This window comes from Eretmochelys imbricata, chromosome 20 (assembly GCF_965152235.1).
Source record: "Eretmochelys imbricata isolate rEreImb1 chromosome 20, rEreImb1.hap1, whole genome shotgun sequence".
NCBI lineage: Eukaryota > Metazoa > Chordata > Testudines > Cheloniidae > Eretmochelys > Eretmochelys imbricata.
The window spans coordinates 5872469-5891182 of record NC_135591.1 but is presented as its reverse complement, the minus strand read 5'-3'; the positions used below and the strand labels follow the sequence as shown (position 1 = coordinate 5891182).

Below are 18714 nucleotides of genomic sequence, written 5' to 3'. Positions count from 1 at the left end.
TTTCAAACTAGGAGACAAAAAGTATAACAAGATCCAATGGCCGGAAGTTGAAGCTAGACAAATTCAGACTAGGAACTAAGGTGCAAATTTTTATCAGTGAGGGTAATTTACCATTGGAACAATTTACCAAAGGTTACGGTGGATCATTCATCCTTAGAAATTTGTAAATCAAGGCTGGATGTTTTTCAGAAAGATATGCTGTATTTCCAACAGGAATAAATTCAGGGAAACTCTCTGGCTTGTGTTATACAGGAGATCACATTACATGATCACAGTGGTCCCTTCTGGCCTTGGAATCTATGACCTAAGACTGTTTTAAAGGGGACACACACACTGTGCTCTTCCTTCTTTTTTTAAATGGGGTGAAGGGAAGGTTGTTTTGCTTTAATCTACAACTGGTCTTTCCAAGTGAAAGTCCAGACATGTGGCTGGTTGCTCTGCATTGAAAAACGTCACCAAGGCAGGGTCACGTTTTTGCTGCATCCATCATCTTGCACAATATGATCAAACAGAGCAGAATAAGTGAGCTGATGAATTTAATGAAATGATGGGTTTGCTGGGAAAACCCACTTGAGTGGGAGTACTTCCTTGAGTGAACTATTTCACTACTACCATAAACTTCCAATAGGCAAGCAGCACCTTCCAATAGGCAAGCAACTATCCACACATGTAGCAGTCTCAGCAGAGAGGCTGAGCATCTGATTGATGGGGAAAACAGAGTCACTGTCTCACCCCACTCCACCCAACCTGGGTGGTTTCTATGAGTCAGGAAAGCGGCATAGTGGGGATGCTTGTGCCACTGCCATCTGTTTCTAGAATAACCAGAGAAATTCACACTTAAATGTCATGCAGCACCTTCCGCCGGCCCGGAATTCACTTACTCTTCTCTTGAGTGATAGATCCATAGGTTCACAGGGGCTCGGGCATCAGCTGAGCTAAATGGCCATAGCTCCACTGGCTTCAGTTTACATCACCGGTGGATTCACCCAGTAGATTTTAAATGCCAGAAGGGATCATTATACATTCAAACTGTTCTCAGTCATGTAATCTCCCTAGGAACAGTCCCGGCTCCAAGGGTGCTCCTTATGGGAATCGAGCCGACCCCACTGTGCTTGAAGAACGACTTGGTTGCCTTATCGGAAGCCCTCAGGCAGCCTCGCCTGCCCCCCAATGGGAATGTCTTCGGCCAATGGCTCTCCTCTCACTGATAATGCACGTGCCTCTTCCTTTTCCGGACCTCAAACACCCCTTCATGCTGCTGAGCACCAGGGCTGAGTGGTCATCATGCAAGGGGATGCAGATCACACCCTTGCTTACCTGCAAGCTCCTTGCAGCCGACCCTACACACAGTATTTTCTCCCTGGTGTGATTTCAGACGTGTCATGAGACCCCATAGCATGGATTTTATTTTCATCAGCTAGGCCAAATCTAGATAGATATGAATGAAAACCATCTATCTGGGTATCTTGATCTCTCTCTCAGGATAGGAATTTATCTACCTGTTGTATTTGTACATGCTCATCACCATGGTCACTGGACATCAAGGTGTCACCATCAGATGAGATGTTATCCCAAAGTCCTGACAACCTGCAATCTAGGAGCACCTAAAACTCCCAAGGGTTTTATCTTTCCCCACAAGAGTATGGAAGTTATTGCCAGTCTCCTGTCACAAATTCCCATTGGGTCATTCCATTCTGCTTAAGTTCAATTCCCCAGTTATTTCTATTGAATGCTGAATCCTTCTCTCTCCACTCTGAATTGCTATCAAGTATTGGGGACCACTGACCCTGAGGCCAATGCGTTTCTGCAATGGACAAAGTGATCCTTTAATGTTTGAGCTGGTTGACATATTTCATTCAATACAATGTTTTCAACAATAACAAAAAATGGCATTTTCATCCAAATGTTTCTTTCCACAGGAAATGTCCATTCTTGGGAGAGCGCTGTGACATTGCACTCCATATGTTTTATGGAAATATGCTAATAAGTATGAATATGATGTAACTGGAATGTGCTTCATGCAGAAGGTCTCTTGTAAACTATCATTAAAAAGCTTATAATCTGCTGACTGTGTTCATCCTATTTGTATGTATGTATCATTCTTGTGTCTAATACTATAAATATGAAGTATAACTCTGAAGTCCTGTTGTAATTATGCAAAGTGTGGGCCATTAATGGTGGTTTAGAATCTTGATGGCTCCCATTGACTAGGACAATTGGTTGTAAATGGCTCTGTTTACTTGCAAGCCTTCCTGCGTTAGTGTGAGTCAGGCCGGGAAGAATGGAGGCTTAGGGTATCACAGGACATGTGGCCATGTCACCTGGTACTGGAATCCATCTTAAACCTGGTGCTTTTCCATTTAGAAGGCGGGGTGGGGACCCAGAGAAACAAAAGATTCCTGTCTTGTGCCAAAGCTATAAAAGGGGGTGGAACAGAACAAAGGGGGCTGCCAGTCATGAGAAATCCCCTAGTTACCACCTGAGCTGGAACTAACAAGGACTGTACCAGGGGAAAGGATTGGGCCCAGACTAGGAAGGAGTCTAGTCTGTAAAAGAAGCTTATTGGAACATCTCTGAGGGTGAGATTTACCTGTATTCAGTTTCTTAATGTATTAGGCTTAGACTTGCGTGTTTTGTTTTATTTTGCTTGGTAACTTACTTTGTTCTGTCTGTTATTACTTGAAACCACTTAAATCCTACTTTTTTTACTTAATAAAATCACTTTTGTTTATTAATTAACCCAGAGTAAGTGATTAATACCTGGGGGAGAAAACAGCCGTGCATATCTCTCTATCAGTTTTATAGAGGGCGGACAATTTATTAGTTTACCTTGTATAAGCTTTATAGAGAGTAAAATGGACTTATTTGGGGTTTGGATACCATTGAGAGATGGATGTCTGGGTGCTGGAGAAAGGAGTACTTGCTGAGCTGTTTTCAGTTTAATCTGCAGCTTTGGGGGGCATGGTCCAGACCCTGGGTCTGTGTTGCAGCAAGCTAGCATATCTGGCTCAACAAGTTTGGAGCCCCTAGCTGGCAAAGAAAATGGGCTCAGAGGTAGGTCCTCAAAAAAAAAAACCCTACCAAATTGAAATATAACCCCAAACTGAAAAATATTGTTAAATCTGGCAAAAATTTTCTGTAAAACCAAAAAATGTTGTCCAATCTGGTGAAAGTTTTCAGTTTTCCATTGCTGAATTTTTTTTATGGTTTTGGGGCAGGGGAGGTTTGGTTCTGTTTGGTTTTGGTTTGGTTTTGTTATGAAAATTTGAAAAGCTTTGTAGAAATGTTTTTTATATAAAATTATCTTTTTGTTTTAATTCAAAAATTTTGTCCAGGGGAAAACAATGAATATTTCCTGCCTATATCTACCAGAGTTGATCAAATGCTTTCAGATCTTTCAATGGCTTTATAATTATTACAATGTAATAAATAACAATAATAAATTCCTTGGGCAAAAACCAAACTAACCCATTGTATTTCTTACTGTAAAGTTCAATGAGATACAATGCATCACACAGCAAGAAAAGGAACTGAAAAAAGACAAGCAAAAGTTGCTTCATGACCATTACATAAAAGCACACCTAGAATTAGCTGTAGATATTATACATTTTCTTTTGAAGAACTATAGGCTGGTGAAGCTTATCAACTCATTGGAGAAAAATATCAGATGGGGTAGAATTTCTCAGCTGCTGGAAATACTTGTTTGAGGGCTGGTCTAACCTAAAGCTGTAAGTCGACCTAAAGTATGCTACTTCAGTTATGTAAGGGTATGTCTACACTACGAAATTAGGTCGAATTTATAGAAGTCAGTTTTTTAGAAATCGGTTTTATATATTCGAGTGTGTGTTCCGCACAGAAAATGCTCTAAGTGCATTACGTGCATTAACTCGGCGGAGCGCTTCCCCAGTACCGAGGCAAGCGTCGACTTCCAGAGTGTTGCACTATGGGTAGCTATCCCACAGTTCCCGCAGTCTCCGCTGCCCATTGGAATTCTGGGTTGAGATCCCAATGCCTGATGGGGCTAAAACATTGTCGCGGGTGGTTCTGGGTACATGTCATCAGGCCCCCCTTCCCTCCCTCCCTCCATGAAAGAAAGGGCAGACAATCGTTTTGCACCTTTTTTCCTGGGTTACCCATGCAGATGCCATACCACAGCAAGCATGGAGCCCGCTCAGCTCACTGTCACCGTATATCTCCTGGGTGCTGGCAGACGTGGTACTGCATTGCTACACAGCAGCAGCAACCCATTGCCTTATGGCAGCAGATGGTACAGTAGAACTGGTAGCCGTCATCGTCATGTCCGAGGTGCTCCTGGTTGCCACTGTGAGGTCGATCAGGAGCGCCTGGGCAGACATGGGCGCAGGGACTAAATTTGGAGTGACTTGGTCAGGTCATTCTCTTTAGTCCTGCAGTCAGTCCTATTGAACCATCTTATGGTGAGCAGGCAGGTGATACGGATTGCTAGCAGTCCTCTTGTACCATCTTCTGCCGGGCAGGCAAGAGATGAGGATGGCTAGCAGTCCTATTGTACCATCTTCTGCCGAGCAGCCATGAGATGTGGATGGCATGCAGTCCTTCTACACCGTCTGCTGCCAGCCAAAGATGTAAAAGATAGATGGAGTGGATCAAAACAAGAAATAGACCAGATTTGTTTTGTACTCGTTTGCAACCCCCCCACCCACCCACCGTCTAGGGGGCTCATTCCTCTAGGTCACACTACAGTCACTCACAGAGAAGGTGCAGTGAGGTAAATCTAGCCATGTATCAATCAGAGGCCAGACCAACCTGCTTGTTCCAATAAGAACAATAACTTAGGTGCATCATTTCTTACTGGAACCCTCCATGAAGTCCTGCCTGAAATACTCCTTGATGTAAAGCCACCCCCTTTGTTGATTTTAACTCCCTGTAAGCCAACCCTATAAGCCATGTCATCAGTCGCCCCTCCCTGCGTCAGAGCAACGGCAGACAATCGTGCATCTGAGTTGAGAGTGCTGTCCAGAGCAGTCACAATGGAGCACTCTGGGATAGCTCCCAGAGGGCAATACCATCGAATTGTGTCCACAGTACCCCAAATTCGACCCGGCAAGGCCGATTTAAGCGCTAATCCACTTGTCAAGGGTGGAGTAAGGAAATCAATTTTAAGAGCCCTTTAAGTCGAAATAAAGGGCTTCATCGTGTGGACGGGTGCAGGTTTACATCGATTTAACGCTGCTAAATTCGACCTAAAGTCCTAGTGTAGACCAGGGCTAAGTTACATAACTGAAGTCGATGTCACTTAGGTCGACTTACAGCGGTGTCTACAGTGCTCTCCTGCTGATTTACCTTCTGCTTCTCGGGGAGGTGGAGTACAGAAGTCGACAGGAGAGCGCTTTGCCATTGACTTAATCTGTCTTCACCAGACCTGCTAAATCGACACCTCTGTATCGATCACAGCAGTGCTGATTTAGCTGCAAGTATAGACAAGCCCTTACTCAAAAAGGGGCTAAATCCTTAGTTAGTGTAAAACACTGACTTCAGTGAAGCTGCACCAATTTATACCAGGATCCAGCCCAAATTTTTAACGTCGTAAATCCATTTAATTTATTTTATGGGATAAAGTCATTTTCTTGATATATGCACAAGTGTTTAATTTTCTGAATATTACTGCATAGGAATTTTTTCCCTACAGGTCGCTGATGGAATATCACTCTCTTGGGCTCAAATCTGTTTCTGGTATGATGGTTCTGAAGTCTATGGAGTTAAGCTAGGCATGTATGTTTTGTCTGATTGGCCAAGGTTTTCAAAAGTGACGAGAGATTTTGTGTGCTGCAGTTTTTGATGCTTCACCGGAGTCACCTTAAAGGGGCTTGATTTCTAGAGGGTGTGTCCTCCCTTCTTTCTCAAAATCAGCCCCTTTACAGTATTTCAAGCTGGTCATTCAGAGTTGGAGGTACCCCATATTGATAGCCACTTTTAAAAATCTTGACCATTATCCACCATAGTTTATTTCATGGTGTAGTTTTAACTAGATTATGGTACCTGGCTTAAACCTAGAGGGAGAGTAGGTGTCACTACCATGACAACTGGTTAGGTGACAGTTGTCACCATGACAGTTGGTCCCTTTGAGGCAATACATAGCAGGTTATTGAGCTGTAACGGACACCGTTCATTTCTCTTTCGGTTGTCAGGGTTGGCTGGAGAGGCTGAGCTGCAGCCATTAGATGATAAGAGAAGGCACCATCTTCTAGACTCTCCTGCTTGTTGATTTCACTGACGTGGAAGTGATGGTTGTTTTCGCAATGGTGCTGGACCTGCCTCCAGATCCGTACCCTCCCCTGCCTCCATTGTTTCCTCCTCCAGAGGTGGATCCTCCACCTAAGGCATATCCACCTCTTCCACTTCCGGAACTGAAACCTATTCCACCACCACTGCCTCCTCCTACTCCAAGGCAAATCCCACCTCCAAGTCCATCTCCAGAGGTTAAGCTGCCACCCACCATGGCTGCGGAGGAAAACAAAGGCAGTTGGTTATTCCAGAAGCAAGCCCAGGAGTCCTAGCGCACAACCCACAACCGGACACCACCTCTAACAGAACAAGATGAATGTGCCAGCGACTTACAGATACTCACAGAACTTTGGCATTCTCCAGACATTCTGCAAGGGAAAGAAAGTGGTAAGGGTTACACATGCAACAGAGCCGTTATACTGCTAGGAACCCTGCAATCATTGATATTTCATCTGCTGAAGGCCAGGGTCAGTTTCTGGTCGGGAACTGGAATTTCCATTCTGCAGGATATTCCAATGTTTTGGGCGTAAAAAATTATTCCAGTTCAGAATGAAAAGCTGAAATTTTGAAATTTGCCATGAAAGAAACATTTCAAACTTATTCATAACAATGTTGTTTTGACTTTTGTATTGTACTAAAATATTAACTATAATATATGTATTCTGTACACATGCTACTAAATGTAATATAATGTTAAAATTAATATTCTCCTATCATCTAAAAGTCAAAATGAAATTAGTCCAAATGATGCTATCAAAAGGGAACATTCCAACTTTTTCCTGTTGAAAAATTCTCAAAATCAAAACACACTTCCACAAAACATTTCAATTCCTACAAAACTGCATTTTTCAATGGAAGAGCATTGATGGAACTAGTCAGTACAATTAAACAAGATCTGTATTCTCTTCATTACTATTATTTGTTTTGCCATAGCAGCAAAAAGCCCCAACCAAGATCAGGGCCCTGCACAGACACAGAGCAGTAGACAGTTCCTGTCTCAAAAGAGTTTGCAAGCTAAACTGTGAAACAATTTGGGGCTGGTCTTCACCACACACTGTGATTAATTAATCCACCTCAATGAGAGAAGGAAGCTAAGTCAATGGGAGAGTGTCTCCCATTGACATAGTGCAGTGGAGAACCACTTCAAACCAATGTAAGTTACATCACTTAACTCTCATAACTTAGACTGACTTACAGCATTAGGGTAGACAAGGCTAAAGGCACATAATCTTGCTTAAGGTCACCCAGCAGATCAGTGACAGACTAGAACTCATGTCGCCTGAGTGCCTACCCAGAGCCCTATCCACTAGACTAGACCACCTCTTGCTCTTAAAGCAGCAGCATGTCCTAAATGCTAATATGCCAATATTATTCAGACTGCCTTCTTAGTTGCCAGGGAGTTAGGGGCATTGTTTTAAAAGGGTGAGTATGACATGTGCTAAGTTTCCCCATTGACTTCAAAAGATCTGGTCCTCATTATATTGCCCTAACCTGCATACTTCTCCTTCCAGCAGCTTCCTGTAGGTGGCGATCTCGATATCCAGAGCCAGCTTGATGTTCATCAGCTCCTGGTACTCCCGCAGCTGACGCGCCAAGTCTGCCTTGGTCTTCTGCAGGGCACCCTCCAGCTCAGCCAGTTTGCCCTTGGCGTCTTTGAGGACCAGCTCACCTTGCTGCTCGGCCTCAGCAATGGAGGTCTGCAGCTTTTCACACTGCAAGGCAAGACAAACATCTGATGGATTCTGCTGAGGGTAGCACAGAAAAACACAGGCCTGATCCTCTTTTGCCCGGTAGTGTATGTCAGTGACAATGGTGCAAAGTGAGCGTAAACCACTGCCATTCTGGTATGATAGTGGTTTACATTCCATGTGCACTGGTATAAATGACTGAACAAGGGAGAATCAGGCTGCTGGAGTTTAACATTAGCTCAGATTTTGCAACAAGAGTGAGATCACCACAATGGTTTTCATTTGCAACCATGGTCCAAATCCCAAAACCGGCCACAAATGAAACTCTTCAGAAGCTCATGGCACAATCTGATAAAAGCAGCAGTCACAGTATTGCCCAGGTGTTCAGAAATCATGGCACCATAAAATCATGAGATCATACTAAATAAGCTGGGACTTCTTTTTATCAGGCTTCTGGTTTTGGAGACTGTAGTGTTCAAGCTTCGTCTCTGCAATCATGAGGCCCTTTCTTAAAAGAAAGCTGAAAACCTCATGTCATCACCTGATTCCAGGAGCTGGAGCTTTAAAAAAAGACCAAATACCATGCAATGTGTGATTAAAAATCACAAGAATTGACAAGATTGTAGTCACCACTCAAGAAAGGCAACTAGACTAGACAAAACTAGAAGGACAAGGGGTATTGTCGTAGAAATTATATTAAATACTCATCAGCGCTTAGCTGTTGTTGAGTCTATAGGGAGACAGACAGACCTCAATGCTTTTCTTTAGCCAGGACACTTCCTGACATGAACAGAACTGGAAAATGGAAATGTGTATTTTTGTTTAAAAAGTCCCAAATTGGGGCAAAAAGCCAAATATGTGAAATTTTTCATGGAAGGGATTTGCAGAAAAAATCCATTTTAGGAGAAGGCTCTAGTCAAATTTGTTTTCTCCAGGCAGGAAGTGAAATTAACAAGAGCTTTCCTGGCAGGAAGCTGGGGAGCTGCCATTTTGATTCTTCCAAAAGAAAATTGAAATTTTATGAAAAGGGCTTTTTCTAATAGAAAAATCATTACAATGGAAAGTTCCTCATGAGCGCTACATCTACCAATGAAACGCTAAAAGAATTCATCCCGGGTTCACACTCACGTGCATGAAAAAAAGCCATATCTGCTTCTTCACATTTTCTATTTCAGCCCACAGCCTTTGGATCATCCGGTTAAGCTCTGAGATCTCGCTCTTGCTGTCTCGTAGACTGTCTCTGTGTTTCCCAGCTGTCACCTGCAGCTCTTCAAACTGGTGTTCAGAAACAACATAACCAGGTGGTGTCAGACAAAGGCTAGTGTGTATACTCTTTGCTGCAAACCATCATCACCCCGTGAGTTATCTCCCAAAGAGGACACTGTTCAGAAGAATCCAGTAGAGTATTCCAAGTGGGGAGATGGCCGTCCTCTTGGTCGACATACCAGGGATTGAACCGGGGACCTCCAAAACTAAAAAATATGAGCTGCTACTTGAGCTAAAGCTGCAGAACTTGGAGGGTGAGGGAGCTGGCAATTCATACCCTTTGTGGATCAGCCCAGTGGGATACACTCACCAGTGGGTTGCATTTGTAGCAGAGGTTCATAACTCATGGGACCGGCTGTTTTTCCTTGCCCTCTCCTTTTGCCACTCACTTGGGGGAATTGCTACTACTGAGGAAGCTTGCATTTTGGAAATGCATGAGGGATGCTCACACCTGTGGCTGCCAGCAATAGTGGGGCATTACTTCACGTTCCTGGGCAAAGGGGCACTTTGGGTTCTAACCATCTAAGGACCCACTGTGGAACTGCACTACAGCACGAACTGGGATCGCTTGCGTCTTATGTGCACGGCTTAGTCAAGTTGTGAGCAAGTGCTATGGCAGCAGAGACACAGTGTTGAGATGAGTAAAGGAGGGAGAGCAAATAACCTTATGGAGCCCCATCCCTACACACACACCACTCCCATCACAGTTTAGACCTCCGCAATCATCTTGGTCTGCAGCACCAGGGAGGTGACAGCCTCTTTGCCTTGGCCAAAGCTGCATGTGAAAAGACAGAGCATCCTCCCTGTGGATGGCAGTTGCTACTCAGCTGTACAGGATAGCATTGGATTTATATTTGCCCAGTGGCATATGGCATTTTGCATCCAAACTCCCTGCATCCACTGAAGCCAATGGCAAAGCTCTCATGCAAGGCATGATCAGGACCCTAGATGCTGGAGGACTCACCTTGCACTGGTAGCAAGACTCTGCCTCCTCTCGGTTCCTCTGAGCAATCTCCTCGTACCGTGCTTTGACCTCCCGGATGATGCTGTCCAAGTCTAGGTTTCGGCTGTTGTCCATAGACAGGACCACGGAGGTGTCGGAAACGGTCTGCTGCATCTGAGACAGTTCCTGCAAGTCCCATAAACGTGGGCTTTAGCCGCACTGTGTTTCTCATTGTATATGTTCCTCTTTCTCAGTCCTTCTCCATTTCAGATCCTCCATGACTAGCGCGGTTGGCCTGAATTTTCTGAACCGCCTAGTGATTTGGAGTGCCCAGCATGAGACACCTTCAAGAGGCCTGATTTCAGAAGCACTTCCTGAAAATCAGCCCCCGCTTTAAATGTATCACAAGTTGGGTCCTCCCAAGTCAGTAGACTTTGTCCAAGAGAGGTTTAAGAGATGTCTTGATCTCACTCTACAAGTATCTTCACAGGGAAGAGATTTCTGATAGTAGACAGTTCTTTAACGTAACAGCAAAAGGCATAACGGGATCTAGTGGTTGGAAGGTGAAACTAGACACATTCAGACTAGAGGTAGGATTCACATTTTTAATAGCAGTGAGGATGATTTAACCAACTGGAACAACTTGCCTAGGGATGGAGTCTCCATCACATGAAGTCTTTGAATCAAGACCGGACATCTTTCTATATGAGATGCTCTTGCTTACAAAGACCTTTTCTGGGTGAGTTCTTTGGCCATATTATACAGGAGGCCAGACTAGATGATCACAATGGTCCCTTCTGGCCTTAAACACTAAGAATCTATTTAGACGCTGGTGCTGCTTCAGTTTAAATTGGAGAGAGGCTGCTAAGACACAAACCCTATCCTACACAGTTGACATCAATATATTTTAAAGAGGAATATTCATCCTCAGAAAGCCAAATATCCCAATCCCCAGCTACCTAATGGTACCATCCAGCTGTTTAGAATTAGCACTCTAGGGCTGCATTCCCCAGGCAACCAAGAGAATAGCAAGCCTTCTCACCACCTCATACAGACATCTCAGGAAGTTGATCTCATCAGTCAGGGAGTCTAGTTTCGCTTGCAGCTCCATCTTGTTCATGTAGGCAGCATCCATCTCCTAAAGGAAAGATCGGTAATAGAGTGAATCTTTCCATCTCCTGAGGCTAATAAATTCAGGTGTCTAATTAGAGCTGGACAGAAACCAGATTCATTTTGCAGGAAAATCCATGATTAAGATATTTTTTCCTGCTCTGAAATTAAATGAAACCAGGAAATTTTGAAATTTCCTGCACAGCTCAGGGAATAATAATTTGGGGTCAATTGAACTGTTTTCTCAATAAAAGTGAAACATTTTCTTCTGATTTTGATCTTTTTTAACTTTTAAAAATACTTTTTAAATGAAAAAGTGAAATGCTCCTTTCCAAAAATATCAAACTGGGACATTTGGGCATCAAAACACTTTCTTTCATTTTTTACTCAAAACGAAGTTTCCTCAACATTGACACATTTTTCTAAACTTTTCGGTTTTGACGAAAACTGCATTTTTGGGCAAAAAAAGTTTGGACAAAAAACTTCTAATCACTTTTATTAGTGATGCTTCCAAAAAATGGTCTCTAATGTTAGTCTGCCTACAGTAAACCTGGAGCTGGGACAAGCTGAATTGGGTACGAAGGAAGGGTATTTCACTACATACTCATACGATATTGTCTCGTTGTTTTCTTGTGCTCTCTATCTATCTCTCTGCCTCTACTCTTTTGTCTTACTATACTTTGATTATAAGCTCTTTGAGGCAGGGACCATTTTTTTGTCTTGTGTTTGTACAGCACCTAGCATAACGGGGTTTGGGCCAGGACTAGAGCTCCTAGGTTCTATTGCAATATAAATAAAAAATAATAATGGAGTAAAATACCTATTCAATTAAGGCTAATCTTGTGCAAAAATAAAAGAGGCATGCATCTGTGTAAGTTGTGTATTTTTCTACACCAGGGGTTGGCAACCTTTGGCACGCAGCCCATCAGGGTAATCCGCTGATGGGCTGCAAGGCATTTTGCCGAAGGTTGCCAACCCCTGGTCTACACAGTTTGTGTACTTCGTTTTCAGCAGTAGAAACATTTGTACCTAACGACCTTTTTCCTGATCTATTTTGCTATTATATCAGCCTGACCTGAACTCTCTTCTGAGACTCAGACCTGAAGAAGATCTGTGTGTTGTTTCTCTCACCAATGGAAGTTGGTCCAAACTCAAGAAAGGCCAAGATCTTAAGGTGTGTAGGGGAGCAAGATTCGCTCGGTGGTCCTCCGTTAAGATGAAGCTAACTTTAAAGAGTGGGATTTTACTGAGCAGCAACTCTTAGCTCGTAAAACAGTCTTCAAAATATGCTGTCTCAGCAGTGTACTAACCACAGGATCTGCAGTGGAACAAAGAACTTTGAAAATAGCCTCAGATAAGAAGTGCGCAGCAAAAAAGGAAATAGATAAGAACCAGAAGACACACAATATGGGTAACAAAGGTATAGTGGCTCCTAAATCATAGGAGAAGTAAGACCCTCTGCAGACTGGATGCAGGCCATCTGCAAACTCCGGGGAGGTCTTCAACAGTACCTGTTTGCCTCTCTGTTTATATGCTGTTTTTACTAACTGTTACTTCAATAAATCCAATCAAAGCTGACTTATCAGGGGTCTGTTATTATTGACTCAAGAGAACTGCTCTCTCTAAACATATAATTACAGTTTAAAATTGTAGCAGTTATTGCTTATCAAGTCATTGGTTGTTGATGATCAGCAAATTATTAATGCTCCCTTTGGGGGGCAGTTTTAAACAAACAGTTCCTAATAATCCCAACCGTTTTCTGTTCATTGCTTAAAGCTTCCTGTGGATTTTTACCCCGCTGGTTGGCTCACCTTTTTCAGGCCCACAAAGTCATTCTCCACAGCTGTCCTCTTGTTTATTTCCTCTTCATACCTGTTGAGTGGAAGGAATAAAAACAGGGTCCAGTTGCTTATTTTTATTCTTGCCTAAGTCATTGGCAACAAGACAAAGAGGCTACTGGAAATGGGTCAGAAATCTTTGTCAAAATCTACCACCATGTTTGAGGATTTATGGACAAACAGCAACATTTTGCCTTCCCAAACGAGCCATTGATTTCTGCCATCTTTCTAAAACACCCAACCCAACATAGAGTCCAATGATGCAAATACTTACTACCAAGAGTAGCATGTGACCTCTATGAGGAGCTTCTTTCACTTCAGTGGGGCTACTCATGGTAGCAAACTTCGCACCCGATAGCAAGTGTTTGCAAAATTAGGCACACAAAGTAGTACTTCCATACTATGTCTGATAGCTCAATTTATTATGATATAACTGCACTCAAGTATTGAATCATGATCTCTCAGAGACTTAGCAGTGCAAACACCTATCCGGTCATCTGGGCCACCCCTAAAATGGCTTAACAAATTGTACATTTTCTAGTGTTTTGTACAGCTTTGTTTTAAAGGACTCTCTATATTATATGTAACAATATCCTAGAAGTATAGGACTAGAAGGGACCTCCAGTGGTCATCTAGACTAGTCCATCTCCCCATGCTGAGGTAGGATTAAGTATACCTAAACCACCTCTGACAGATGTTTGTCTAATCTGTATTTAAAATCCTCCAATATGGTGGGATTGTAGAGATGAAAACTTTTCTCACTGTCCATGCACTTGCATGAGGGATGCGTGTGAGCTGAGAGAACAGGTTCAGTGAAGGATCAAAGGATTTTGTTGACTTCTGTGAGCCCATAAGTTTAGACCCTAGGAATGTTTGTGGATTTCTCATAGCTCTGGAACAAGAATCATGGAACCCATCCAGTCAAACTGATCGTTCTCTGCCATTCTCTCTCTACCAAATTCACGGACATGAAAAATGCACCACGGACCATGAAATCTGGTCTACCTCTGTGAAATCATAGAATATCAGGGTTGGAAGGGACCTCAGGAGGTCATCTAGTCCAACCCCCTGCTCAAAGCAGGACCAATCCCCAATTTTTGCCCCAATCCCTAAATGGCCCCCTCAAGGATTGAACTCACAACCCTGGGTTTAGCAGGCCAATGCTCAAACTACTGAGCTATCCCTCCACCCAAATCTGGTCTTTCACCACATACAATAAAGACTTCACAGGGGAGACCAAATTGGGGGTCCTGACTCAAAAGGGAGTTACAGGGGGATCACAAGGTTATTTTAGGGGGGGATCTCGGTATTGCCACCTTTACTTCAATGCTGCCTTCAGAGCTGAGTGGCCAGAGAGTGGCGGTCATTAGCCAGGCGCCCAGATCTGAAGGGGGCACCCCACCAGCAGCCGTGCAGAAGTAAGGGTGGCAATACCATGCCAGACCACCCTTATTTCTGTGCTGCTGCTGGCAGCGGCTCTGCCTTCTGGGCCAGCAGCCACCGCTCTCCAGCTGCCCAGCTCTGAAGGCACCAGCAGCCGTGCAGAACTAAGGGTAGTGGTATCACAACTCTCCCCTACAATAACCTTGCAAACACCCCCACCCGCACTCCTTTTTGGGTCAGGTCTCCTACAATTACAACACTGTGAAATTTCTGATTTAACTAGCTGAAATCATAGATTCATAGATTCATAGATATTTAGGTCAGAAGGGACCATTATGATCATCTAGTCTGACCTCCTGCACAACGCAGGCCACAGAATTTCACCCACCACTCCTACAAAAAAAAAAAAAAAAACCTCACACCTATATCTGTGCTATTGAAGTCCTCAAATTGTAGTTTAAAGACCTCAAGGAGCAGAGAATCCTCCAGCAAGTGACCCGTGCCCCATGCTACAGAGGAAGGCGAAAAACCTCCAGGGCCTCTTCCAATCTGCCCTGGAGGAAAATTCCTTCCCGACCCCAAATAATTCCTTCCCGACCCCAAATAATCATGAAATTTATGATTTTAAAAAACCTACGACTGTGAAATTGACCAAAATTAATTTGGTAGGGCCCTACCAGTGAGATTACATCCCACATTATTCACATCCGAGAGCAGGGGATTTTGTTAAATCTCCATCTTGGCGAATTGCTTTCAAAAGTCCCACCCACAAAGAAATCCATTTTCTTCCATTTCTGCCTTGACACAAAGGTAAAACCTGACTGATTTCAAATTACCCAAGAGCAAGTTAGAGTGGGATCTGTCCACAGATAGAATACAATTAAATCTTAATAGTCCATTCCTAATTAGGGAACAGGTCAGTTATAATAAATCTCTGCAAGAAGATTATTCTCTTTCAATCAGAACCATCATTCACATTCACCTTATTAGTGCCGGTAGAAAAATGAGTTGAGACAATTCATGAAAATTTTATCCTTCCTTGTCAAAATTCAAAATTCTGATGACAAATTTCATCACATTTTGAAAAAAAATGACCATTTCTACAGCTGATTGAAAGACAGGATGAAATTTTCATGACCATTTTGACAATTTCTTTTCTCACCATTTGATATTTTTATGGACATTTCATCCACATTTCAAATTTTGAAGGTGTTTTGTTAAACCATCTCTACAGCTGATTGAAACGTGATTCAATTTCTGTGACCATTTTGTCCTTTTTTTTTAGTCAAAATTTGAAATGTCAGTAAAAATTTCACCATTATTTCAAATTTTGACTTTTTAGAGCAGTAAAAATGAGTGATCAAAATTGATCAAAAAATCAAACTTCAGAAAATTTCCACCAGCTCTAATTATTATTAGAAATTGATCCAGACCAAACCCCAGAACCAAAGAATCTGAACTTTGGCAAATTTCCAATTGGCTTCTCAGCTCTCTGACTGGAGTCTGACTGCAATGATTATACTTCGTTATTATTTCCTTACTTGTTCTTAAAATCCTCCACCAGATCTTGGAAGCTCTTCCGCTCAGTATCCAGCTGTCTCCTCTCATTTAGCAGGCCACCTAGCTGCTTTCTCAAGCCATTGATATAAGCCTCAAATAGCTGGTCAAGGTTCTTTTTAATGGGTCCTTGGCCCTGTTCCTGCAAGAGTTTCCATTTTGTCTCCAGAACTTTATTCTGCTGTTCTAGAAATCAGACCTGAAAGCCAAAAGAGAGTGGTTGAAAAAGATTAGTTAAAATTTTCATCTTTCTTTTTCGTTTGTTTGCTTTTTGTTGTTGACCAGGTCTAGTGAGTTTAACCTTTTCCCTGATACAACTATCCTGAAAGCAATGACTCAGTAACCCTGCTCCAGAATCCTCTTGGATAAACAGGAAAAAAACTTCCTTGAACAGCAGAATCAAATATTTGTGGAGGGATTTTTTTCCAGACAAAATTCTCAGTCATAGGCAAAAGAAACTTGAGTTTTTTCATTACAGAGACACCAATGGATTAGAAGAATGGATGGTGTTGACCAGATGGGAGATGACATTTAGCAGGGAATATATCGTACAATTTGTTGCCTTGGTAACCAATGCTAATGATCCGGTAGGTAGAGCAGCAATCCATGGTTCAATTCCCTAGTCTACCAATAACCTTCTCTGTGACCTTGAGCAAATCACTTCCCCTCCCACGCTTTGCCTCGTCTATTTTCAGTGTAAGCTCTTTGGGGGAAGGGGCTCTCTTTTGCAAAGTGTTTGTACAGTCACAGGCAGTGGGGCTGCGGGGGGGTGCTGATCTTGTGTGGGGTCTCTAGGAGCAATAGTGTCCCTTCCCCCACCCATCTCACCTTGTCAATGAAGGAGGCAAATTTGTTGTTCAGGGTCTTCATCTGCTCCCTTTCCTCTTTCCGCACTTTCTGGATCTCTGGGTCAATCTTCAAGTTGAGAGGAGTCAGGAGGTTCTGGTTGATGGTCACTTCTTGGATGCCACCAGGTGGGCAAACAGGAAATCCAGGGCCATCCCATCCACCACCAAATCCTCCTCCAGCCCCACCACCAAAGCAACCACCGAGCCCACCACTGAACTGTCCCCCAGACCCAGCACCACCGCCAAACCCTCCACCCACGTGGCTGCCAGCCCCAAACCCTCCACAAGTGCCACCAAATCCACCAATGGAAATCCTTTTATTTCATCCCAAGTTATGCAGGCTCCTACTGCCAAAGCCTCTGGGACTCCAGGCTGAGCCTGTGCATCCTCCGCGTGACACTGTGCTGAAGCTGACTTTGTTCCCACCACTAACACGGGCAGAGCTGGAGCTGAAACCCACAAGGCTGCCTCCCAGGCTTTGGCCAGAAAACTGGCGAGACATAGCGGCAGCTCCCCTTCAGCAGAAGAGAAGAGAGAAGGAGACCTTGACGGGGGAGCTACCAGAGGAAAGTCCCAGGGCAAAAGCAGTTGAGTCCCTCTAAAGACAGTGCAAATCTCTTCCTTTTTATCTGTTCAGGGAGTTGCCTAGGTAACAGGGGAGTGCAGAAAGGTGTCGTTTTTTGTATTCCTGGGCTTAAATGAGCCATCACCTCTTCCCTCTGCCAAAAAACTGACCTTTCCTGAAACACACCCCAAAGAGCTAAGAAACCTGCACCAGTACTGTTGTCTTTGGGAATTCTTGTTTGCCTCAAATTACTTGTGTTTTCCTTGTACCAACCCAGAATAGATTATCCAGAATCTTACTTCGATGACACAGCATTCAAATTCCTTGACATATTTTGCCCTAGGGTGAGACCCTTTCTATATCCAGATCACTGACTTTTTAAAGCCTGTTGGCAAGTGTTGGTTTAGTGAATTCAGAAAAAATACGCTGCCTTTCACAATTCAGAAGACAAAACAAACAAACAAAAAACACAACACACCCCAGGATTGCCCCATAAATCAACTTTCTGCTTGAAAAAAAATGTTGATTTACATTCTCCAAAATCACTTTCTTAATCCAGGGGAAGAGAGGGAAGAGGTCTGAACTATAGCAGTGAAAAGAGGTTGTGGGTTTGCTTAGTTAAAAGTGAATCTCCATTTTCATGTCTCGGTCCTGTTTAAGAGGATGAACGCATGCTAGCTGGAGAACATACCTAGGTTTGCAGAGATGTGAGGCATTTCATTACAAACCATTCTAATCAAATGTGTAGTGTCTGCAATCTAGCATCCCCCTTTCAGCCTCGGCTAGAAAAGACAAGGTCATTCACTATCTGGCAAGCAGAGAACAAGAGAGACGGAGGTGACACCGCTGCCCAAGACCCCTGCAATGGCAGGGAATTGATTCAGTGAGATAGGCATTGATGAGCCTAGCAATCAATCCACGCCCCATGCTGCAGAGGAAGGTCAAAACCCCCAACACCCCAGGTCAGGTTGGCCTGTGGGGAAAATGCCTTCCCGACCCCAAATGTGTGTATCAATATGCCCCTGAGTATGTGAGCCAAACCCACCAGCCAGGCATCTAGCAAGAGGATTCTCCGGCCCACCTCAGAGCATTGATCTACCCCATCCAGTGCCCCATCTCCACCACGGACCCATTAGTGGGTTGCGCAGGGAACTGGCTCGCACATATTTTTGCCAGGATATTACATTCAGTTAATGATGATGTGTGTGCTCATGGCAAGGGGTGTTCTGCTTTTAGCACAAGTCACTCACTG

At 43.5% G+C, this 18714-nt stretch overlaps 1 pseudogene; it reads right to left on the bottom strand.

Moving 5' to 3' along the window:
• Positions 1-6223: 6223 nt before the first annotated feature.
• LOC144277864 (keratin, type II cytoskeletal 6A-like) lies at positions 6224-17399 on the bottom strand (annotated as a pseudogene).
• Positions 17400-18714: the final 1315 nt, after the last annotated feature.